At 45.8% G+C, this 25,853-nt stretch overlaps 1 long non-coding RNA gene across 1 annotated transcript; it reads right to left on the minus strand.

Moving 5' to 3' along the window:
* Nucleotides 1-1,016: 1,016 nt before the first annotated feature.
* Nucleotides 1,017-14,263, minus strand: LOC140467907 (uncharacterized). The gene is made up of 2 exons (XR_011955530.1): nucleotides 14,042-14,263; nucleotides 1,017-1,313 (listed from the first exon to the last, which is right to left on the minus strand). It is a non-coding gene; the product is annotated as an uncharacterized lncRNA (long non-coding RNA).
* Between the last annotated feature and the right edge of the window lie 11,590 nt (nucleotides 14,264-25,853).

Genomic DNA, 25,853 nt, shown 5'->3' on the forward strand with positions numbered 1-25,853 from the left:
CCTTGCCTCTCTTGATCTAAGACACCTCTTGTAGGTCCTTTCTCTTTGTCCTTCATCCTCCATGACTGCCCTGAGTAAACACTGTCTCCCTGGCTCAATGCTGATTGGCTGATACCTCTCACTCGATGGAACTTCCACCAATGGGATCTTCATTCCAGGGCAGCTCCTGTCACTGGCCATGCCCCCTTCCTGATGGGAATGTTATTGTGGTGGCCTTCCCTGCAAGAGGAGGATTGGGTCTGTTGCCAGGTCTGCAGCCAACAGATAACACCCTGGACACCTCAACAACATTCCTTCAGGAATGTGATGAAGAGCTTATGCTCGAAACGTCAACTCTCCTGCTCCTCAGATGCTGCCTGAACGGCTGTGCTTTTCCAGCGTCAGACTTTTTGATTCTGATCGCCAGCATCTGCAGTCCTCACTTTCTTCCAGCATCTGCAGAGAGAGAAACAAAGCGAACATTTCGAGGACAGTCTGTCTCTCCTTCAGAACTCAGTTCCGAAATGTTTCTGGGGGAGATTTGAAGAAGTGTCATCCAGACTCAAAACGTTAACACTGTTTCTCTCTGCACGCACGTTGCTGAGTTTCTCCAGCATTCTCTGTGTTTGTTTCAGATTTCTAGCATCTGCAGGATTTTGTTTTGAATAAAGATATGTTGACGCATGTGAGAGAGAGAGAGAGAGAGAGATTAGCCATGCAGGCAGATGAAACAATTCCATGACCTGATATATTCAAGATTAACTATGTTACTAAATAACTCATTGTGCCTTAATTTTCAAATCCTCTCAATAACATGAGCTCAAAGAGGAATCGTATGGTGCAGTGTTAGTGTTAGATTCAGTACTCCTGTCTTTTTAAAGTCCTTTACTAAATGGTTCAGTCTGCATTTCCTGAAGTGGATTCCTCTTCCATTTCACTTTTCCTTCCCCCCATCATTCTCCCAAGTCTTGTTCTCCCCAGACAGCCCAATCACAGGCACAGTGACCTTAAATAGGAATTGCTCATTGACATGAAGCTCTGATCAATACAATGTGTTTTATTGAGGAGTTCAGGCCATGATTGAGAATGTGGTTGGACAATTCCAGGATTCTCCTCCCCCAAACATCCAAATGGCATCCACTGTATGAAGGTTTCCTTGGAGAGAGATAGGAGGCTGCAGGCTGCAGTGGGAATCAATCTCTACAGGACTTTCCACTCCATGATTTTACAACAATCCAAAAGGCCAGGGCATTGCAGTGGGAAAAGTTTCTCTTCTGGTTCACAAGGGCCAGCACGACATTTTGTACCTGGCTTGTTGCACCGTCCCATGTAAACTGAAAAACACAAGTTAGGGACAGGTTATTGGACGTCCTGTAGTGATGGGACAGGGAGGGGGTGGGACAAACAATGAGAAAACAGGGTCAGTCTGTGTCACTTTGACACCCACACGGGAAGTTCTACAACGTTCACAGTCTCCATCCTTAACCGCAGCCAAAGCCTTTCCATGGAACCGAAAGAAGGGAACACTCGCATTTCCCTGGAAACACAGAGAGGTTCAAGCATAGAAAGAGACCTATTCAACCCAACATGTGCGTGCTGGCTGAATACATGAGCTCATTTCCCAACACCTGCTCCAAGCAGCTTCTGCTGCTTCGGGTGTGGAGATCAAATGTTCTTTTTGGCTGGGCTGAGGGTTTCCACATCAACCACCAGCACAAGGCAGGGGATTGCAGTCACCCACCAGCCTCTGGGGGAAATGACTTTCCTCAGGTCCCCTGTAACCATTCAACTGATCACCTCAAACCTGTGTCCCCCAGGTAACTGACATCTGTAAGGGAGAACAGGTCTCCTCATCAACTCCAAGCCCCTCATTGTGATAGACACCTTGATTCAGTCAGCTCTCAACGGCTTGTGTTCAGAGGAAAGTAATGCGAGCCTATCCGATCCAATCCTCACAGCTGGAATTTTCAAGCCATGGTAATACTCTTGTAAGTATTCTTCACAGTCTCACTGGAACACCGCTGTAATGTGGTGACCAGAACTGTGTACAAAGTTCCAGAGCTTCGACCTGATCTGTTGGTAGTGGAGTTACTTGGCTCTGTGTGTCACTCGCTGCTTGTGGTGTTTATCACACAAGTCCTCCTGTTTTTACTTTCACCAGGCCACTCCCTCTTTTTCAAGTTTACCTGGTGCTGCCCTGGAATGCCTGACTGCAGGGTTGAAAACAACAAATGCTGGAGATCACAGTGGGTCAGACAGCATCCATAGAGAGAGAGCAAGCTAACGTTTCCAGTGTCGATGGTTCTCCATCAGAGCTGCCCGAAAGGGTGGGGAGGGGAAGAATTATGCTATCGTTGGGGGTGGGGGGCGGGGGGGGTTGCTGGTGGAGAAGGGATGTTGTTAGTTCAGATTAAGTGATCTTAGTTTGAACGATTAACATCCTTTCTCATCCAGCACCCTGCAATCCGCTCCACCCCCAAACTATCTCATAAATGCTGCACTCGCCACCACCATACTTCTGGTCAGCTCTGATGGAGAGCCATTCATTCTGGAATCATCAGCTTGCTCTCTCACCGTGGACACAGTCTGACCTGCTGTGATCTCAAATATTTGTTGTTTACAGTACCGGTGCCAGAATCTGCAGTACTTTGTTCCTAATCTCCAAGGTTGGTGGGAATGGTAGAGTGGGGCATATGCCAGGCCGTAAGGTCCCAGATTGCATTGGAATATCATTCTGCTTATATTGATGGCCCACAGTGCCCCATGGATGCCCAGTTTTGAATTGGCGCCCCATGCAACATGGTTATCGTGCCATATAGCATGATGGAGACTGCTCGGTGGGAAGACTTTATTTCATCTCCACAAGGACTGGGTGGTGGTCACTGTATGGAGTTGGGTGGGTGTTGCCTCTTTAAGAGAGCAGGTCAGGTGACCCAGAGGGTGGATTGAGAGGGTCAGTCTATAACCTGATTGTGGTGCTCAGAGGACAGAGAACCCTCCATCCACTTCGTGTTCTATATCTGTGAACCACAAACACAATAACTGGCAACGAGGTGAGGTTCGGGCAACTAATTGTGTGTGATGCTGTCTTCTTTGTTGTGAGAAATGACACCGCCAAGATTCAGTAAACAGTGTGGGTTTTCGGAGGTAACATCGAGGCAAGTGGTCTTAAAGGGACTCCGGCCCCAGTCATAGAGTCATAGAGATGTACAGCATGGAAACAGACCCTTCGGTCCAACCCGTCCATGCTGACCAGATATCCCAACCCAATTTAGTCCTACCTGTCGGCACCTGGCCCATATCCCTCCAAACTCTTCCTATTCATATACCCATCCAAATGCCTTTTAACTGTTGCAATTGTACCAGCATCCACCACTTCCTCTGGCAGCATATTCCATACACGTACCACCCTCTGTGTGAAAAAGTTGCCCCTTAGGTCGCTTTTATATCTTTCCCCTCTCACCCTATGCCCTCTAGTTCAGGACTCTCCCACTCCAGGGAAAATACTTTGTCTATTTATCATATCCATGCCCCTCATAATTTTCTAAACCTCCATAAGGTCACCCCTCAAACTCCGATGCTCCAGGGAAAACAGCCCCAGCCTGTTCAGCCTCTCCCTAGAGCTCAAATCCTCCAACCCTGGCAACATCCTTGTAAATCTTTTCTGAACCCTTTCAAGTTTCACAACATCTTTCCAATAGGAAGGAGATCAGAATTGCACGTAAAAGTGGCCTAACTAATGTCTGGTACAGCTGCCAACTCCTTTACTCAATACTCTGACTGATAAAGGAAAGCATACCAAACGTCTTCTTCACTATCCTATCTACCTGTGACTCCACTTTCAAGGAGCTATGAACCTGCACTCTAAGTTCTCTTTGTTCTGCAAAACTTCCTCACCAGGGAAGAACAGTTACTCACCTGGGAGTGGGCTGAGAGTGAGGGTCATGAGGAGATTCACACGATGGGTGACACCCACTGAAGAATGATACACTAACACAGTCGGTGAGAGAGCAGCTGGGACAGAGTGCATTCACCGAGGTGACTCTGCCTGCAAACAGCGTCGAGACTCCAGTAGCAGGAAAACAAAATGGCGGACCAGTTAGGAGTGATGGAACTGTTTGATGAAGAGATAGGAAGTTGGAACTATCCACCGAATGTTTTGAAATGTACTCAAAGGCTCATGAAGTGGCTGAAGACTCAGTGGTACCGGATTTCCGGAGCTCCATTGACAGAAAAGCATCACAATTCAAAGAAGTCTGATGCAAATCAAGAAACCCAGGGAAATGACATTCCAAACTCCGTGCAAAGGGTCATGGTCATCATTCGACTCTTAATTGCAGACTTTTATTTACTGGAATCATCTGCCATAGCGGGACTCGAACCCCTATCTCCAGAACATTCCCTGACTCTCTGGTTTAATGGTCCAGCGATATGACCGTTAGGCCATTGTCTGCCTTCTGTTCCCATAAACATTTCCAGCAGGAAGGAGAGTCCATCACCCAGTTTGGGCGGCTTTATAGAGGTCAGTGGAACATTATGAATCTGCAGGTTCCTTTCTGATGCCCTGAGGGACCGTTTGGTTTGTCACCTCTGACACAAAGCCATCCAAGAGAATCTGCTAATGAGGAGAGACCTGGATTTCAAGAGCTTTTGAAGTTGCCACCTCAATAGTGTTGGCCGACAATGAAACAACACTTTTGGCTAGGCCCAGCAGTATAGAGTGGGGGATGATCAGCAGGTTTCGGAATGGCACCAAGATGGCAAGATTGGACACATGGAGTCAACATGCTGGACTCGAGAAGCTCAGAGCTGCAGGCAGAAGCGAATGGATCACATTACCCAAAATTCCCAGGGACCACGTCAACAAGAGAAGTGGAGTCTAAAGGAGACAATTTCTAGGAAAAGGCATAAGGTAGATGAGGCCTGCTAGTGGGTAGACCAGGAATCAACCGGGTGTATGGGAGAACCAGAAGGCTCAGAGTCAGCAGAGCTTTGGTTAGACATCCTGATGGTACAGAGTGAAGCTGAGTGTTTCTGGGTTCTTCCCAAAGTAGAGAGTAAGACATAAACCTGGAAGTGGATACAGGGGCAGTAATGTGTCTAATCCCAGAATCAATAGTTAACCAAGATTACACTGTGGACATATACACATGTCGGGCTGCTGAACTGGCAAAAGTACAACTAAGGGCCCGGTGTGCGAACTGCCTCCATTATGTGGACATTTCGGATTACAGATGTTAAAGTAAAATCAGGGTCAGGTTAATAGGCTGGTGGACTCATAAACAGGTTTGCAAGAGATTTTGTACAGTTACAAATATGCCTTCAAGGGAACTCTGGGGGAAATGAAAGGAGTAGAAAGTAACCTTTAGCTGAAGCAGTCAACCCATTGCTGAGAGTAGATCAATACCCCATTCTGCTCAGAGAAGACCTTTCCAGTGGACTGGTTGAGTGGAAAGTGATTCTTAGAGATGGGCCTGTCACAGATGGGGGTCATGAGGAGTCCGACCTGCCACTGATGGCAGTAACACACACACTCACTGTATCATACAGCACAGAACAGGCCCTTCAGCCCACCGAGTCTGGGCCAACATAACTCCCAATGAAAGTCCTCTCATCCCAATTTCCTGTACTTGTCCCATACCCTTGAATACTCTGATGTTTGAAGTGCTCATCCAATTTTCTTTTTAAAGTTTGTAAGGTTTCCAGCCTCCACTATCTTCCCAGACAGTCCATTCCAGATTCCTAGTACCCATGAAGGAAACATTTTTTGTCCAAATCCCCTCTGAATCCTACCCCTTGCCCTAAGACTATGCCCACATGTGACTGACCCCTCAACCAATGGGATCAGCTGCTCTCTTCTCACCCTGTCCATGTTCCTCGAGCTTAAACACTGTGATCATGTTCTCTCTCAACCTTCTCTGCTCTAAAGAACACAGTCCAAGCATATCTAGTCTCTCCGTATCACTCAATTTGGCCATCCTAGGCAACACCCTGGACAGTATCCTCTGGACTCACTCAAGTGCGATCACATCCTTCCTGGAGTGAGGTGAGCAGAATACTGCAGCTGTGGCCTAACCAAATCTCTGTATGACCCTAATTTTACCTCCTTGCTCTTATACTCCATGCCACAACAAATGAAAGCAAGTGTCCCATCTTCCTTCTTAATGATCCTATTCACATGCTCTGCTAACCTCATGGATCTTTGAATAATTACAAGATTCCTTTGTTCCTCTGAGCTACCCAGTCTCCTGCCATTCATTAAATACTCCCTCATCTTGTTTCTTCTTCCAAAGTACATCACCTCGCACCTGTCTGGATTAAATACCATCTGCCATTGGTCTACCCATCTGACCAACCCACCTCTACCTTCCTGTAATCTTCAAACATCTCCTTCGCTGTTAAAAACTCCATCAATTTTGGTGTCATCTGCAAATCTGTTTAACATGCCCCCCCCCTTCCCACATTTCCATCTGTATCATCGATGTACATAACAAGCAATTAGGGTCCCAGTACTCATCCTTGTGGGATACCACCGGACACCAGTTTCCAATCAGCATCCTTCTACCATGACTCTTTCTATCCTATTACTACACCGGTTTCTGATCCATCTCACCAAATTTCCCACTATTCCATGTGCTTTAACCATCTCAATCATGTGGAATCTTGTCAAAAGCTTTTCTAAAATCCAAATCAACTACATCAACTGAACTTCCCATATCCATACACTTGATCACTTTTTCAAACAATTCTCACCAATTTCTCAGATATGACTTTCTTCTAATTAACTGATGCCTGGACAAGTGGGTATTTATTCACTCCTTCAGAATTTTCTCCAACAGTTTCCTAACCACTGACATGAGACTCATCACTCTGTAATTTTCTGGTTCATCTCTATCAACCTGCTTAAAAGGTGAAGTCACATTAGTCATCCTCCAGTCCTCTGGCACTTCCAATATGGCGAGAGAGGAATTAAGAATTTGTGTCAAATCTCCCACAATTTCCTGCCTCACCTCCCACAGCAACCTGGGATGCAATTGATCCGGGCCACGGGAGATGTCTGTCTTTAAGCCCAACAGAGCCTCCAACACCTCCCCATTTCCCATGTCAAACTGTACAAGTCTCTCACAGTGCCTTTTCCTGAATTCCATGCCTATGTTCTGCTTTTCCCGAGTGAAGATTGAAGAGTCATTCAACACCTCTCCAATATCTTACGTCTACAGAGCTTGTCCCCTTGGTCCCTAATGGGCTCTACACTTTCCCTCATTAACATCTTCCCTTAAATTTATTTCTAAAATATCTTTAGGATTCTCCCTAATCCTGTTCCCAAATCCTTTCTAATTTCCATTTTTTGCTCTTCTAATTGCTTTTTTAAGCTCCCTTCTGCATTTCCAGTATTCCTCTCAGGCCATAACTGAATTGTTCTCTTTGAACTTTCTAAAAACTCTACTCCTCTTCTTTATCCAGAGTTGAATTGTCCGGGACATCCAGTATTCCCTGAACCTATTGCTCCTACATTTCCCTCGAAAGGTGCCGTGTTGCTCTTGTACTCTTCCCAGCACCTTTCTGAAAGCCCCCATCCCCCATTGCTCTCCTGTGGACTACGCAAATGGAGCTGTTCCCAATGTACTGTGGCTAGATACTGCTTTATTCTAATAAAATCAGCCTTCCCCAGTCGAAAGCCAACCTCTACAGGCCATTTCCCTCTTGTCTAGAACATTTTTTACCCAGATTGTATAGTGGCCACTATCACTAAAATGTTCCCCCACTGCCATATCGATCACTTATCCAGCTTCTTTCCCCAGAACCAGGTCCAGCATTGGCCCTTGTTGGGTCTTTGAAACATTGATACAGAAACCCACCTGGATATATTTCAAAAAGTTCACCGCTTTAAATCCTTTACCCTATGGCTATCCCAACTTGTACTGGGGAAGTTGAAATTCCCTTGTATTACTAACCGATTATTATCCTTACTTCCTTCTTGAACTGTCTACATATTTGTTGTTCTATTTGCCACAGATTCTTTGGGGTCCTATAATACACTTTCAGTAAAGTAGCCCTCTCCTTAACATTCCTACATTCTGCCCACAAAGCCTTGTATGAGGAACCTGCCAAGATGTCATTAGATTAGATTACTTACAGTGTGGAAACAGGCCCTTCGGCCCAACAAGTCCACACTGCCCTGCCCCGCCGAAGCGTAACCCACCCATACCCCTACATGTACATCTACATCTACCCCTTACCTAACACTACGGGCAATTTAGCATGGCCAATTCACCTGACCTGCACATCTTTGGACTGTGGGAGGAAACCGGAGCACCCGGAGGAAACCCACGCAGACACGGGGAGAACGTGCAAACTCCACACAGTCGCCTGAGGCGGGAATTGAACCCGGGTCTCCGGCGCTGTGAGGCAGCAGTGCTAACCACTGTGCCACCGTGCCGCCCAGATCTCTCCCTAATGCAGGAATTAATAGTGCTACACTATTGACAGCCTCTTCTGTTTCACCGAAAGATCCTGTAACCCTGGAAGGTTTAGTTGCCAGTCCCAGCCCTTCTCTCAATCTTGTTTCTGTGATGGTAACAGTATCATACTTGCATATGTCAATCCATGCCATTAACCCATCAGTCTAACCTGTTACATTCCGAACATTAAAGACCGTGTAATCTTGCCTTTGTCTTTTGACACTCAATACAGCTGAACTCACTGTGACTTGCTTCTGTTCCCGTAGCATGATGTGTCTCTGTTGAATCAATATTCTGTGGTCCCTTCCCTCTGCCAGACTAATTTAAACTCCTCCCAACAGCACCAGCAAGCCTCCCTGCCAGGATGTTGGTCCCAATGTGGGTCAGGTGCAGACTGTACTGTTTGTCCATGTCCCATCTCCCCAGAAACAATCCCAGTAATCCAGGAACCTAAAACCCTCCCTCTTGCACAAACTCTTGATCCACACATCTATCTGCTTTATTTTCCAGTTTCGAAACTTGCTAGCACATGGCACTGGGAACAGTTCAGAGATTACAACCATTGAGGTCCTGCTTTTTAATCCTCCACCTTGCTCCCTTAATTCTTGATGCAAGACCTCATTCCTCACTCCGGCCATACCATTGTACATGTTGCTACCAACGACCTTTAACTCATCACCATTCCCTTTCAGGATGCCCCGCTGCCATTCAGTGACATCCCTGACCCTGGCACCAGGGAGGCAACACAGCATCCTGGAGTTACAGCTTCGACTGCAGAAACACCCGCCTGCTTTCCCGACTAAAGAGTCCCCGATCACTGTTGCTCATCTTTCCTTCTTCCTCCCCATCTTGAGTAGTCAAGCTGCTCGTGGTAACAGACAGCTTGGATCTGACTGCATTCCTCTGAGGAGTCAGCATCCTCATCAGCTTCCAACATGAAATCCTGGTGGACTTCTGCACTACCAGAAGGTCGTGGATTAAATTCTGGGTAGATTGCCTGGTGTCTGCTGTTACCTGGATGATATTCCATTCACTGGATTCTCCTAAGAGAGAACATTTGTAGAACCTAGAAGAAATCTTCAAAAGGTTCTGGGACCGCAGCCGACAAGTAAAAAGGGAGAAATGTGAGGTTTGTAAAGACTACATAGAGTGCTTGTGCCATATATTCCATGGAACTGCACAAGGAACCCAAGAAGGTGGAAACTATCAGGAAGGTCCAAGATAAGAATGTGTCCCAACTGAGATCAATCATGGGCCGTGTAAATGACTATGGAAAGTTTGTGTCTATCTGACTATCGTGCTAAAGCCCCTGCTAGGGAAGGGCAGCAGTGAAAATGGACCCAGGAGTGTGAAGGAGCTTACCAGGAAGTGGTGCACACTTTAAAAAGATCAGAACTGTTGACCCATTTTGAGTCAAAGTTGCCAGTACAGTTAGTATGTCAGTACAGTTCCACTACAGTTAACATGTCAGTACAGTTCCAGTACAGTCAGCATGTTAATACAGTTCCAGTACAGTCAGCACGTTAAGACAGTTCCAGTACAGTCAGCATGTTAATACAGTTCCAGTACAGTCAGCAAGTCAGTACAGTCCCAGTACAATCAGCACGTTAATACAGTTCCAGTACAGTCAGCATGTTTGTACAGTTCCAGTACAGTCACCATGTTTGTACAGCTCCAGTACAGTCAGTATGTTAATGCAGTTCCAATACAGTTAGCCTTTTCATACCGTTCAGTACAGTTAGTACACCCTACTTTATGGGGCTGGTACTGTACTGTCACACACCTTACTGTATGGAAAGGAAAAGCCCATCACGTTCACTAACAAAGATGGAGGGGAAGTATACCCAAGTGGAAAAGGAAGGATTGGACATGGAGTTTAGCATTGGGAAGTTCTCCCATTTCCTTTCCCGCAGGCAGTTTGTGCTGTGGACAGACCACACGATGCTAACCTCCAGTTTTGACCTGCATATGGGATACTATCAAAGGAGGCAGTACGCCTGTAGAGATGGGCATGGGTTCTGTCTGACACTGACAGGCAGAGAGGAGCAGCAACACCGATGCTGTGTCAAGATTAGCACTGCTGAGAAATAACGATAATCCAGCCTGGAACGTCAGGATTATGTACCTTTCCTCGGAAGAGGAGATGCCAGTGTCAGTGACTTAGGTACAGAGTGATGGGTGGAACAATCCCCCCTTGGGCTTCATGATGAACTTAATCCTGAAAGGAAGGATTTGTCATAGAAACCACCCCGAGTTATACCCTTACCTGTCCATGAGCTGGGAATTGTCCATATCAGTCTGTGTTTCATGAGAGAGTTGGTATTCCTTCCCCTTCTCCCCCCCACCTCCCGCCAATAATGAGGAACGGTTCAGAACAAGGACACCACGGGCATCCCAACATGATGCAAATGAAATAAGTAGCCAACAGGTTTTTTTGGTGGCCAATTGTGGACTCCCAGACTGAGAAGAAAGTGGGATCATGGGAATTATGTGCCATGGTCAGGAAGGCACTGCCAATGTTGTCCCTTCACCTGTGGGAATGGCCTCAATCACCATGACAGCAGATTCATGTTGATTTCAAAGGACTAGTAGATGGATAGATGTTACTAGTGATCACTGATGCATACTCCTAATGGCCCGAGGGAGCAGCTTTTGAAGTCGGTATCAATGGAAGCTATGGTAGACCGATTGGATGAAATATTTGCCAGGTTCAGGAGCCCTGAACAAGTTGGGCGTGACAGTGGTACTGCAAGTGTTCAAGGAGAACCTGGAAATTCACAGAGTCAGACATGAGAGATGGGCTCCATATGACTGTGACTAACAGTCAGGAGGAGAGACTTGTATAAACCCTGAAACTAGCTTTACATCCAACCCAGGGTGACGGGTCACTGTGAGGATGGGTCACTGTGAGGGTGGGTCACTGTGAGGACAAGGAGATTGTCAAGGAGATCAAGGACATGGCGAGAAAGTGGGAGAATGGAGTTGAGAAATGTATCAGCCGTGATGGAATGGCAGAACAGACTTGATGGGCTGAAAGGCCTAAATTTTGCTCCCGTGTCTCATGGTCTTTATTAATATATAACCCTTAGTTAATTGCTAAAATAAAATTAACTATAAGAAATAACTATTAAGAAATAAGAAATTATATGTATAATCCTTAGATAATTGCTAAATCGAGGAATAACTAAAATTAGCTAAAAAGAAAGATCTCTCAAAACTCCCACATTCCCCAGCTCCCAGATTCAGGTAATTGCAAAAGGTTTATGAATTCTCGAAGGTACCTTGAGAAAGGTGCAGCAGGAATGTGCAGATAAGGAGCTGAAGTGGATCATTTGGCTCCCTGAGCCTTCTCTGTCATTCAATAAGATCAAAACTGATCTAGTTGTGTTATGAACTCCATGTTCCCATCTAACGCCTACATAACCAAGGGTTATAACACCGGTCCCCCTGCCTAACAAGAGCCTATCCATCTCTGCCTTCAACATATCCAATGATCCTGTCCACCATCTTCTGAGGCAGTGATCCAAAGTCACACAACTGCCTGAAGGAAAAATATTCTCCTATCCCTGTCACTAAAGAGCAGCCATTCTTGTTGAAACAGTATTCTATCAATTTATTCACTTGTTATGAATACCACATGCACCTTTACTTTTGCTTTTTTAAGGTCAAAACATCTATATTGAATTTCCTCTGTCCATCTCTCTGTCTCTTTCTCGAACCTTTGATTCACATATTATTTTCTTTCTCTCTCACTTTGGCTGTTTGACCTACCACATCTTTTCACAACTGATCTGTGAGAGATAAGCCCCTGTGTGCTTCAGTTTTGCAGTTTGTAAAATGGTTCTGGTGTAAGCTGTCCCCCTATCAGTATAGAGACCCCAGGCCCACCCACTTCTCCCTCTCCTGGTGCCAGTGGCCCCTGAACCAGGATCGAGCTCTCCCACCCCAGTCAGGGGAATGAAATGTCATCAGGAGAAGGCAACAATGTGGATTTAAGATCGAGAACGAGTCAATCATGCTCTTGTTAAATGGTGAAGTGGGATTGAGGAATGAATGGTCTATGTTCCAAATTGTTCCGATGTTCCGAATGCAAGAAATATAACAACCAACAGTGAAGTTTACAAACCACAGCTTTAGACCAGAGACAAAGGTTTGACATTGAGCGCGAATCCTTCTCAGCTTCACCAGAGAGTTTGACAGTCACAGACTGGTTCTGGACACAGTCAGAAAACCACACCCCACCACATTCCTTATGCCCAAAATGTCGATTCTCCTGCTGCTCAGATGCTGCCTAACTGGCTGTGCATTTCCAGCACCACACTTCAATTAGAAGCGTAGAGTCCTAAAACAGAGAGACAGGTCCTTCAGCCCAAACTGGTCCATGCCAACCGAAATATTTGGGCCTCCTGACAGGCCGGGGCATCCATGTTCTGTCCTCCTGACAGAATGATGTTCCCCAAGACATCGGTCAAATTCCCAACCCTTCAAACAGCAGCACTGGAAATTTCTGGCCCTGGGAATTAGTAGATTACATACTCATTCAATGTCTCATCCAAAACCCAAATAATCAACAAAGCAGCTCTCCCACTGTGGATTGTGTCAGCAACCCCACAGCTTGGTCACTCCAATCCTCAGCAAACCAAGTTGGCAGCCACTTGATTCCATGACGATGACAACCTTCTTAGTAGCTGATCTCTGTGGCGGCTGCTGTATTCATCAAACAAATCAATTCAGGGATGATGGTGTAGTGATACTGTCACTGGGCTAGATGTGAAGGGGTTAATGTTCTGGGGACAGAGGCTGAAACTCCACCAAGGCAGTGTGTGGAATTTAAATTCATTTCATAAAACCTGAAATCAAATCCCAGTTTCAGTCATAGCGTCCATAACAATATCAACGATTGTTTCAAAACCACATCCTCTTCACTAACTATCTTCAGGGAAGAAAATCCCCTACCCTCACCCAGTCTGGTCTCCATATGACTCCAGACGGACAGCAATGTAACTGGCTGTGAACTGAATGAGGAAACAGCACAGCAGGACGGCCCTGTCAAGGGCAAGTAGAGATAAACAAAAAAAATACTGTCCTTGCCAGTGTTGCCGACATTCCATTTGTTAAAAGCTTAAAGATGATTTAAACTGTTTAAAATTTCTCACATTCCTGACTTCAGTCGTGTTTTGAAAATCTGACCCACATATTCTTTAAATATTTCCAGAATTATTCCGAATTCACCCTTCCCAAATCTGTGAAACGAGACAAGAGAATATAAGGAATTTCCAATTCACTCTTCCCGGTCGGGACAAGTGAGCAGTCTGCAGGAGGAATTCTCCCACTGTCTAATACATTAGCGCTGTATACAAACTATGTCAATGCACTGAGTGCAACACAGTACTCCAACTTCCCACTAGCAAGGAATTTGCCTTTTCGTACTGATCAACTTGAATCAGCTCGAATCCATTCCCTCTCCAGGAGCGACCAATAAACAAATGGTCCCAAACGGATTATTTAGTCTTTATCAGAATCAGTTTCAGTCAGGTATTAAACAGAGCTAATCTAAAAACTGTCTGCAAACAGCCGGGTGAGACAACGCAAGAAGGTACCTGCGAAATGTCCCCGGAAACCTCCGAGAGCAGGAGTGCACTGAATAAGCAGCAAGACACCAATAACCAACAGTGTTCCCTTCTTCATCTTCTCCAAAGAATTTCACAGGATCAGGCTGAGATAATGAGTCGGGAGAAGTTCCTGAAGCAGGATGCGAAGCTTTTGCTTTCCTTATAATAGTGCAAAGGGCCAGAATCTCCTCTTAATCCCTTTCCCTTCTGTGTGACAATGAATCCAGTGAACAGATTGACTCAATCGACACTCCTCCAGCTTTAAGTCACAGTGTTCTGTAGTTTGGCCTCTCTCCAAGTCTTAGTATGCTCTGACAACTGAGCTGATCTGCCAAGGATACGACTAAAACATAGAGTTCATGAGTATGCATGATCATAGAATCCCATCAGAGTGGAAACAGGCCATTCAGGCCAACCAGTCCGCACCAACATTCTGAAGAGAATCACACCCTGACCCATCCCCCTATCCTATATTTCCCATGGCTAGTCCACTAACCTGCACATCCCTGCGCACTATGGGTAATTTACATTGATCAGTCCACCTAACCTGCACATCCCTGAACACGATGGGTAATTTACCATGGCCAATCCACCTCGTCTGCATATCCCGAAACACTATGGGTAATTTGTCATGGCCAATCCATCCAACCTACACATTGTTGGACTGTGGGAGGAAACTCAAGCAGACACAAGGAGAATGTGCAAACTCCACACAGACTGTCACCCGAGGATGAATCGAACCCAGGTCCCTGCTGCTGTGGGGCAGAAGTGCTAATCACTGAGCATCGGACCATGGACATGTCAATCAGTGGCTGGGGATAACAACCATTGATGTGAGTTCAAACACTTCAGTTAATGAACCACATTTGTAATAAAGGTAGCCCATGTGAGAGAACATTGTGATCTGAGACATGGTGCAGGATGGAACGCTGCTGTTCCTGGGGGCGCTTAAACATAGATGGGTCAGGGACCATTCAAAAGGGTTGAATTGTGCCTCAGTTGGGCAGGGCCCAGTATCCTAGAGTTCACAGGGGAGTTACCTGCATGGTTGGAGCGGTTAAAAGTATATTAGCAGAGGGGTTGTTATATATACTAAGGATATCTTGCTCCAAACTGTTTGTGACAGTTATCAACAGGATAAGCACAGTTAGTCAAGAGATGAAGGCCCACCTTTATAGAGCAGATATGCTCTATTTGTCCAGCCTATGTCATTATGATCTGCATGGACCATAACAACTGGATCCTTCTTTCTAACTCCAGGTTCCTCTCCAGCCCTGAGCAGTTACCCAGAAACCCTGGCACCCAGCAGCTAACACAGCCATTTGGAATCATGCAGTTTACTGCAAAAAGCAATGTCAATCCCGCTCACTATCCCTTCGCTTAGAGCCACTACACTCTTTATTACTCCTCTTCATCAGTGACGACCTGTAACAGGGTGCCATGTTCAGTGCCCCCCTCCTCTGTCTCCCCACATCCAGACAAGCAGAAATAATCTGCAATCTGATCAATGGTTGCAAACTTCTGCAGTGCTGTCCCCTGCTCTCCCCACCTGTCTAATTCAGAGTCACACTCTCTTTCCTTGTACGCTGACGAAATCAGAAGATCCAACCCCATGAGCTGTGACTGACACCAGGGACCACCACCTTTCCCCCCTCCAACTCCACGATGTGTCACAGAGCCTGCTGTGCAGCCTCCAACTCATAAACTCGGTTCTGAAACCGATTGAACTTCAAACACGTACCACAAACAGGTTTGATCCAAATCTGCACCAGTATCCCGTGAATCCCCAAATACTACAACTGTGACATATTACTCACTCTGCCATTTAGCAGTGTCACCAAAGGGCGGCGTAGGTACTAAATCAGGCAGGTTTTGTTAAATAATGTGCTGCTCGAGAGAAAAAAAACACCCCTACGCCACCCTTTGGTACCCCTCTGTCACAATCTGGCACCATCATACCAAAACAACTCATCCCTTCCTGGATATCCAGAACTGACCAAGACCCATGGTGCAGCACCATCTTTATAAAGATACTGTACACCCAGACAAAGGGTTGTCAGTCTGGAGCTGCCCTGCATGGTTCCTGACACTGGCCCTGGACATCTCAGACACTGGAAAATATGTACCTCTCCTTGTGTGCAGGGACATGGAGATGCCGCTGATGGGGATGGGTTGATGCAGAGGCAGAGCATCCTTTTCACTTAGGCCAGCAGAGGATGCCATTCTACTGCAACCATGCCAACCTTGGTTACCATTCAGGCCAGTGTAGCCCCAACCATCTGAAGGAATGCACAGAATAATGAGAGAGGATCAGTGACCTTCTCCACTCTGCCAGGGAAAGGGCCACCACCTTCTTATTGATACCTCACACTTCCTCTACCTCGGTTACTGTACCCACCATTTCCTCCAACACCTTCTCTCCTCACTCTCACCCTCACTAACATCTGACCCTGAATAACCCTGAATCTCTTCTGCACAGCCTACTCACCCCCTCAGGACATCTCCCCAGATGCACTGAAAGTAACAGTGTGCTCCCAACCTTTCTCTCCCTCACCCACTGGGTGCAGAGTTTCCAACTCTGATCACATTGAGCAGCTGACTGACCATGTCCAAGCCCCTGTACTGGTATTGTTTTGCAGTTTGTTTCTCTATGATTCGTCACTGAAGTGTGAGTCTGCAGATATTCTTCAACATCTCAATGTACGTTTTAAGGAAAAGAGAGAAAAAAAAGCTTTAATACAAACAACAAGGTCAAATTTTAAACTGATCCTCAGCACTGTCCTTTCACTGTGAGTCAGTTCCAGTGAAATTTCACTTTTATCTCAATTCTTTAAGTTTTTAAATGAACAGATTGTTCTCAGCTTCTTGGCCTCAGACTGTAGAGACATTTTCACGATGCTTTTCCAGGTTCACTGGCACAAACATTTCACAATGCGTTTCACAACGCTCTTCACGCAAAATCGCATGAACTGATTGACCATGTAATGCTGGTGCAGAGTATAATCCTTCGTGCACCGTGACACCTCGTGTGGGAGATGGGAATCGGGTAAGAGTGAACAGGAACTCACTCTATAAAAGAAACTGTGGTTAATTCAGATACCGCATTCCAGAGAAATGGCTTTTATTAAATGAGCATTATTGAGGAACCACCTGTATACTCATCATGTGTAATATGAGGAAAAAGCTGAAGGAAGACCCTATTTTGCGACTGAACAAATTGGATATTGATGTTAAAACAGATGACGAAATAGATTTCTCCCATGGTTTGGCAAAATCCAAGCATGTCAGACAAAAATCTGTGAAAAAACAGCAGCTGTGACTGTTACCAAGGCAGGTTTCCGTGAAATGGAATTGATAGTGTTTCCCCAACAGTTCCATCCCTGCGTAAGGAGACAGAGTTGGTGGATAATGTCACCCATGAGCTGGAAGGGGTAGATGAAGGATTAGGTCCCTTAGGTACAGTTAGGGAGGAGATCGAGTCCTGTTCCACCATTGAAGTGAAAGAAGGCCTCTGTGAAAATTGGGTTGAACTGACGGAGCGTTTCCATAACTGTTATGGGGACAGCATTCCTTACATTTGACGGAATTTAATACTGAAAGACAGCGTACTCTTACGTTTATCACCAGTTTTGCTTCTCGGAGTAGTTCAAGGAGCTCTGTCAACTGCACCATAAGGTCTTTCCAGGACTTATCATGAAAGATCATTACATCATCTAAATGGAGTGCACAGTTTGTTAACCCAGCCACAACTCTATCCATGTGTGTTTGGAATGTGATGGGTTCATTCTTCATTTCAAAGGGCATCACTTTAAACTGAGGTAAAAACAATGACTGCAGATGCTGAAAACCAAATACTGGATTAGTGGTGCTGGAAGAGCACAGCAGTTCAGGCAGCATCCAACGAGCAGCGAAATCGATGTTTCGGGCAAAAGCCCTTCATCAGGAATAAAGGCAGTGAGCCTGAAGCATGGAGAGATAAGCTAGAGGAGGGTGGGGGTGGGGAGAGAGTAGCATAGAGTACAATGGGTGAGTGGGGGAGGAGATGAAGGCGATTAGGTCAAGGAGGAGAGGGTGGAGTGGATAGGTGGAAAAGAAGATAGGCAGGTAGGACAAGTCAAGGAGACAGTAACTGAGCTGGAAGTTTGAAACTAGGATGAGGTGGGGGAAGGGGAAATGAGGAAGCTGTTGAAGTCCACATTGATGCCCTGGGGTTGAAGTGTTCCGAGGCGGAAGATGAGGCGTTCTTCCTCCAGGCGTCTGGTGGTGAGGGAGCTGCAGCCCATTTGGGGTTAAAAATGCAGAAATTTCTTTTGCCATCTCTGATAAGTTTAATGACACTAACCACGCATTAAGTTCAACTTGGTGACGTAACTGGCTTGTCCAACTTTATCGGTACAGTCCTCCAATCTAGGAATTGGATATGAGTCTGATTGTGTAACAGCACTGACCTTCCAATAATCCACACAGAATCGTTGAGTCCCATCCTGTTTGGGAACTAAGACGATCGATGAACTCCACTTGCTCTGGGCTTGGTTTGATGATGTTCTCGTCGAGCATAGCCTCCATCTCCATCTGGACTTGTCTAGCCTTGAAAGGATTAAACCAATAAGGGTATTGTTTTATCAGAGCAATATTCCCTACATTTGCTTCATGTACAATTGCATTAATCCTACCTATCTGATTCTTACATATGTCATTATACTCATTTCAAAATAGATTTTAAATTTCTGGGTTTGATCCTCTGGATTTGATCCTCATCCTCTGGATTTGATTCCTCACTCTGCAGGGCAGGAACTAATACATGATTCTCCAGTTCTTCCTCTGCAGTATGATACGGTTTCAACATGTTCACATGACATACCCAATACATTTCTTTCTATCTGGCATCTTTACTAAATAATTCATCTGACTCAACTTTTTCTCAGTTTGATAGGGACCACTAAACCTGGCTTTGAAGGGATCTCCTGTCATTGGTTACAGGACTGACACGTCATTCCCTCGGGAAAACGTCTGTGTCTCAGAGCTTTTATCTGCCACCTGCTTCATTCTGCACTATGCCCTCTTTCGGTGCCGTTTAGCTAACTCACCTATTCAATTTAATCTCTCCCTCACCTCCGACACATAATCCAAGTGTGAGATCTCTGACTTTGGTCCTCTCAATTTCTCTTTAATTAATTTCAAAGGGCCTCTTACTTCATGTCCGAATATTAACTCAAAGGGAGTAAATGGAGTCGATTTGTTTGGGGCATCTCTAATGGAAAGCAATAGAAATAGGTCCCTTTATCCCAATCATTAGCTTAATCCTGACAGTATGCTCTCAACATGGTCTTCAGGGTCTGATGCCATCTTTCTAAAGTTTTCTGGGATTCAGGATGATACGCAATGGATTGAAAGTGCTGTGTCTAAGCTATCCGTAAACTCCTTAAACATCCTGGCAGTAATGTTAGATCCTTGGTCTGACTGAATCTCTTTGGGTAGCCCATACCGCATGAAGAAAGGTACTAACTCCTCTACCAACCTTTTTGCCTTAATACTCTATGATGGAATTGCCTCCGGAAATCTGGTAGATGCATCCATTATGGTTATGCTCATTCCTGAAGAAGGGCTGATGCCCGAAACGTCGATTCACCTGCTCCTCAGATGCTGCCTGACCTGCTGCTCTTTTCCAGCAACACATTTTCAGCATCCATTATGGTTAGCAAGTACTGGTTCCAACTTTTAGTTCTCGGGAGGGGACCTGCACAATCAATTATGACGGACGTGAAAGATTCTTTGAATGCGGGAATTGGCAACAAAGGTGCTGGTTTTATTACAAACTGTGGCTTACCTACCACTTGGCATGTATGACATGTACAGCAAGCATTAATCGCATCATTGTGCATTTCAGGCCAAGAGAAATGTTTTTGGACCTTAGCCTGTGTCTTCCATACACCTTGATGACATCCTACAGGTAGTTCATGTGCTACCCGTAACACTTCCTGTCTGCATGCTACCGGCAACATAATCTGGTGCACGTTTGCCCATTTCTCCTCTGTACTAACCTACCATGGTCTCCATTTTTGTCTTAGCATTCCATCTTTAAGATAATAACCCTCAGGAATATTCTCTGCCTCCTTTTCTGAGTACGCATCAAAATATGTATCTTTTATTGCCTCGTCAGTCTGTTGTAAGACCACTAGCCTTTCCGGACTAAACACTTCTGCCTGACCCTCTGCCTCTTCAGGTTTTTCCTGCACCATTACATGAAGCAGGGTGTCCGCTAACTGAACCTCAACTCCTTCATCTTGCTCTTTAGTTTTTGCTTCATGACTTTTATGATAGTGGGATCTTATTACTACACAGTCTGGGAAAATGCCAGGGTATTTTTCTTTTAACACCTCAGTTTCGTGGTCTTCCTTGGGCTTCTCCACAGCAGGGTGTCACACCCACCTTGGATCCTGCTGAATCATTCCCAAGAACAAACTGGATTCCTGGAACTGACAATCTGTCGATCACTCCCACTGTTATTTAGAACATCGAACATAGAAAAATACAGCGCAGTACAGGCCCTTTGGCCCTCGATGTTGTGCCAATCCAAGCCCACCTAACATACACTAGCCCACTATCCTCCTTATGCCTATCCAATGCCAGCTTAAATGCCCATAAAGAGGGAGAGTCCACCACTGCTACTGGCAGGGCATTCCATGAACTCATGACACGCTGAGTAAAGAATCTACCCCTAACATCTGTCCTATACCTACCACCCCTTAATGCGCCCTCATAATAGCTGGCTCCTTACGTGGAAAAAGGTTCTCATGGTCAACCCTATCTAAACCCCTAATCATCTTGTACACCTCTATCAAGTCACCCCTAAACCTTCTTTTCTCCAATGAAAACAGCCCCAAGTGCCTCAGCCTTTCCTCATACGATCTTCCTAACATACCAGGCAACATCCTGGTAAACCTCCTCTGCACCTGTTCCAGTGCCTCCACATCCTTCCTATAGTATGACGACCAAAACTGCACACAATACTCCAGATGCAGCCGCACCAGAGTCTTATACAACTACAACATGACCTCAGGACTCCGGAACTCAATTCCTCTACCAATAAAAGCCAGTATGCCATATGCCTTCTTCACAGCACTATTTACCTGGGTGGCAACTTTCAGAGATCTGTGTACATGGACACCAAGATCCCTCTGCTCATCCACACTACCAAGTATCCGACCATTAGCCCAGTACCCCATCTTCTTGTTACTCTTACCAAAGTGAATCACCTCACACTTACCTACATTGAACTCCATTTGCCACCTTTCTGCCCAGCTCTGCAGCTTCTCTATATCCTGCTGTAACCTGCCACATCCTTCCTCACTGTCAACAACTCCACCGACTTTCGAATCATCCACAAACTTGCTCACCCAACCTTCTAGCCCCTCCTCCAGGTCATTTATAAAAATGACAAACAGCAATGGTCCCAAAACAGATCCCTGCGGAACACCGCTAGCAACTGCACTCCAAGATGAACCTTTACCATCAACTACTACCCTCTGTCTTCTTCCAGCCAGCCAATTCCTAATCCAAACCTCCAACTCACCGTCAATGCCATACCTCCGTATTTTTTGCAATAGCCTACCATGGGGAACCTTATCAAACGCCTTACTAAAATCCATATACACCACATCTACCGCTTTACCCTCGTCCACCTCTTTAGTCACCTTCTCAAAGAATTCAATAAGGTTTGTGAGGCACAACCTGCCCTTCACAAAACCATGCTGACTATCCTTGATCACATTATTCCTATCCAGACGTTCATAAATCCTATCCCTTACAATTCTCTCTAAGACTTTGCCCACAACAGAAGTGAGACTCACCGGCCTATAGTTACTAGGGTTATCCCTACTCCCCTTCTTGAACAAGGGAACCACATTTGCTATCCTCCAGTCTTCTGGCACTATTCCTGTAGACAATGAGGACATAAAAATCAAGGCCAACGGCTCTGCAATCTCCTCCCTTGCTTCCCAGAGAATCCTAGGATAAATGCCATCAGGCCCAGGGGACTTATCTATTTTCACCCTTTCCAGAATTTCCAACACCTCTTCCCTACATACCTCAAAGCCGTCCATTCAAATGAATTGTGACTCAGCATTCACATCGGCAACAATGTCCTGTTCCTGAGTGAATACTGACGAAAAGTATTCATTCAGTGTCTCCCCAATCTCTTCAGCCTCCACACGCAACTTCCCACTACTATCCCTGACTGGACCTATTCCTACCCTAGTCATTCTTTTATTCCTGACATACCTATAGAAAGCCTTTGGGTTTTCCCTAATCCTACCAACTAAGGACTTTTCATGTCCCCTCCTTGCTGCTCTTAGCTCTCTCTTCAGATCCTTCCTGGCTGCCTTATAACTCTCAATCACCCCAATTGAACCTTCACACCTCACCTTTACATAGGCTGCCCTCTTCCCTTTAACAAGGGATTCCAATTCCTTATTAAACCATGGCTCCCTCACACGACCCTTTCCTCCCTGCCTGACAGGTACATACTTATCAAGGACACTCAATAGTTGCTCCTTGAACACGCTCCACATATCGATTGAGCCCTTCCCTTGAAGCCTACTTTTCCAAGCCACACGTCCTAAGTCATGCCTCACCACATCATAATTTCCCTGCCCCCAGCTATAACTCTTGCCCTGCAGTGCATACTTATCCCTCTCCATCACTAGAGTAAAAGTCACCGAATTGTGGTCACTGTCCCCAAAGTGCTCACCTACCTCCAATTCTAACACCTGGCCTGGTTCGTTACCCAGAACCAAATCCAGTATGGCCTCACCTCTTGTTGGCCTGTCTACATATTGTGTCAGGAAACCCTCCTGCACACATTGGACAAACACCGACCCATTTAACGTTCTCGAGCTATGGCTTTCCCAGTCAATATCTGTGAAGTTAAAGTCCCCCATAACAACCACCCTATTACTTTCACTCTTCTCCTGAATCATCCTCGCAATCCTTTCTTCTACGTCTCTAGGACTATTAGGAGGCTTGTAGAAAACTCCTAACAGGGTGACCTCACCTTTCCTATTTCTAACCTCAGCCCAAACTACCTCAGCTGGCGAGTCTTCATCCATCGTCCTTTCCACCGCTGTAATACTATCTTTGACAAGCAATGCCACACCTCCCCCTCTTTTACCCCCATCTCTGACCCTACTAAAACATTTAAACCCTGGAACCTGCAACAGCCAATCCTGTCCTTGTTCTACCCATGTCTCTGTAATAGCCACAACATCGAAATCCAGGTACCAACCCATGCTGCAAGTTCACCTACATTATTTCGTACACTTCTTGCATTGAAGTATACACACTTCAAGCCACTTTACTGTTTACAGACACCCTCCTTTGAGATTGATGCCATGTTCCTAACCTCCCTACTCTCCAGGTCCTGCACCCTAAAGCTACAGTCTAGGTTCCCATGCCCCTGCAGAGTTAGTTTAAACCCTCCCAAAGAGCACTAGCAAACCTCCCCCCAAAAGATACTGGTGCCCCTCAGGTTCAGGTGTAGACCATCTTGTTTATAGAGGTCCCACCTTCCCCAGAAAGAACCCCAGTTATCCAGATACTGGAATCCCTCCCTCCTGCACCATCCCTGGAGCCACGCATTTAACTGTTCTCTCTCCCTATTCCTCGACTCTCTATCACGTGGCACGGGTAACAAACCAGAGACAACAACTCTGTTTGTTCTAACTCTGAGCTTCCAACCTAGCTCCCTGAAAGCCTGCCTAACATCCTCAGCCCTCCTCCTACCTATGCCGTTGGTGCCAACGTGGACCACGACTTCGGGCTGCTCCCCCTCCCCCTTTTAAGGACCTGGAAAACACGATCAGAGACGTCACATACCCTTGCACCTGGGAGGCAACATACCAAACGTGAGTCTCTCTTGCCCCCACAAAACCGCCTATCTGTGCCCCTCACTATTGAGTCCCCAATAACTATCGCTCTGCTCTTCTCCACCCTTCCCTTCTGAGCAACGGGGACAGGCTCCGTGCCAGAGGCCTGAACCCTATTGCTTACCCCTAGTAAGTCATCCTCCCCACAAATATCCAAAACGGTATACTTGCTCTTGAGGGGAACGGCCGCAGGGGGTCCCTGCACTGGCTGCTTCCTCCCAGTCCCCCTCACTGTCACCCATCTGTCTGCAATCTTTGGAGTTACTACTTCCCTAAAGCTCTGATCTATGACCCCCTCTGCCTCCCGAATGATCCGCAGTTCATCCAACTCCAGCTCCAGTTCCCTAACACGGTCTTGGAGGAGCTGGAGATGGGTGCACTTCCTGCCAGTGTAATCAGCAGGGACGTCCATGGCATCCCTCACCTCATACATGTTGCAAGAGGAACATTGCACTGCCCTCACTGCCATCCCTCTAAAAGTAACCTTTTTAAAAAAAACTAGGTCTAAAGAACAGAACAAGCAAAATGCGGCACTTACCTACTTACCACAACGGGTCTTATTATTAGGTTCAAGGAGGAGGGCGGGTGGGAGGCACTACCTCTGTAGTGCCTCGGGTTCCTCTCCTGCGTGCTTTTATAGGGAAAAAAACCTCCCCAGGTAAGCTTACGCTACACCAGCTTCTGGGTCTGCTCCGCGCTTTTTTAAAAAAAATCTTTCAAATTTAAACCATTAAACAAACGTCACTGAGCCTTCAAGCAGCCACTGCCAAACAGCCCTGACCTGCTCCGCTGAGAGAGTCATTTACCCAGTCATGAGTTGGCACTCCAACCTGATCTTACATAGGGAATACGTTTCTGTCCATCTATCCAAAAAATTGCCACTCTCTTGCATAACAGATCAGAAAAAGTGCAAATACATTCATCTTTTACTGTTAGAGACTGATTAGATCCTGTATCTTTCAAAATTATAACATCTTGGCCTTCTCCCTCTGTTCATTCTGAGGAAACTTTACCCACAGGGGCGATCTTTTTGGGGAGATTAGGTCCTAACTCCATACCCAGCCCTTGCATTGGCTGTGCACTCTCCTGCAGCTCCTCGACTTGTCCTCGGGTTTCCTTTACCACTTTCACTAATGCCACTGGCTTCACTTCTTTCACCGCAACTTTCCCACAGTACATTTCTATCACGGCCAGCACTGTGACTTTATGGGTCACACTTTACCACAGTGGAAACACCTGAGGCCTTTCACCTCATTTCCACCCCCTTGGCCTTCTTCTTTAACCTATGGTAAACAATTCCCAGTGTTATCTACTCTTTGTTTCGTAGTGTAGGACCTCCCCTTCTCCCAATTTCTATCCCTCACAGGATGAAATTCTTGCCGGAAGCTAAACTTTGCCTTATTCACCAATGTATATTCAACTGCCATCTCTGCTGCACTTTTCATTTCTTGAACTTTCTCTTCATCCACATGAATCCTTATCAACTCTGGAAGTGAGTTTTTAAACTCCTCTAGGAGAATAAACAGTCTTCGAGCCTCATAGGTCTTATCTATCATTAAGGCTCGCACCCATCTCTCAAACTTGCTTTGTTTAATTCTTTCAAACTCAATATAAGTCTGACCTGGTTCCTTCCTTGTTTCTGAACCACTACATATACGCTTCTGGTAACATTTCAAATACCTCACTAGCTCTGCCTAACAGCTTGGTCTGAACTAGCATTACATACAATTCCTCTGACCACTCCATCTACCTCGCTGATTTTTCAAATGAAATAAAGAAGATCTCAATCTCTTTCTCATCAAATGTGGCAGTGTTTTAACATATTTGTGTGTATCACTACCTTCTCTCTTCATCTCCATCCTGTTAACTTGACTTTC

Source organism: Chiloscyllium punctatum, chromosome 46 (genome assembly GCF_047496795.1).
Source record: "Chiloscyllium punctatum isolate Juve2018m chromosome 46, sChiPun1.3, whole genome shotgun sequence".
In the NCBI taxonomy this organism is placed as follows: Eukaryota; Metazoa; Chordata; class Chondrichthyes; order Orectolobiformes; family Hemiscylliidae; genus Chiloscyllium; species Chiloscyllium punctatum.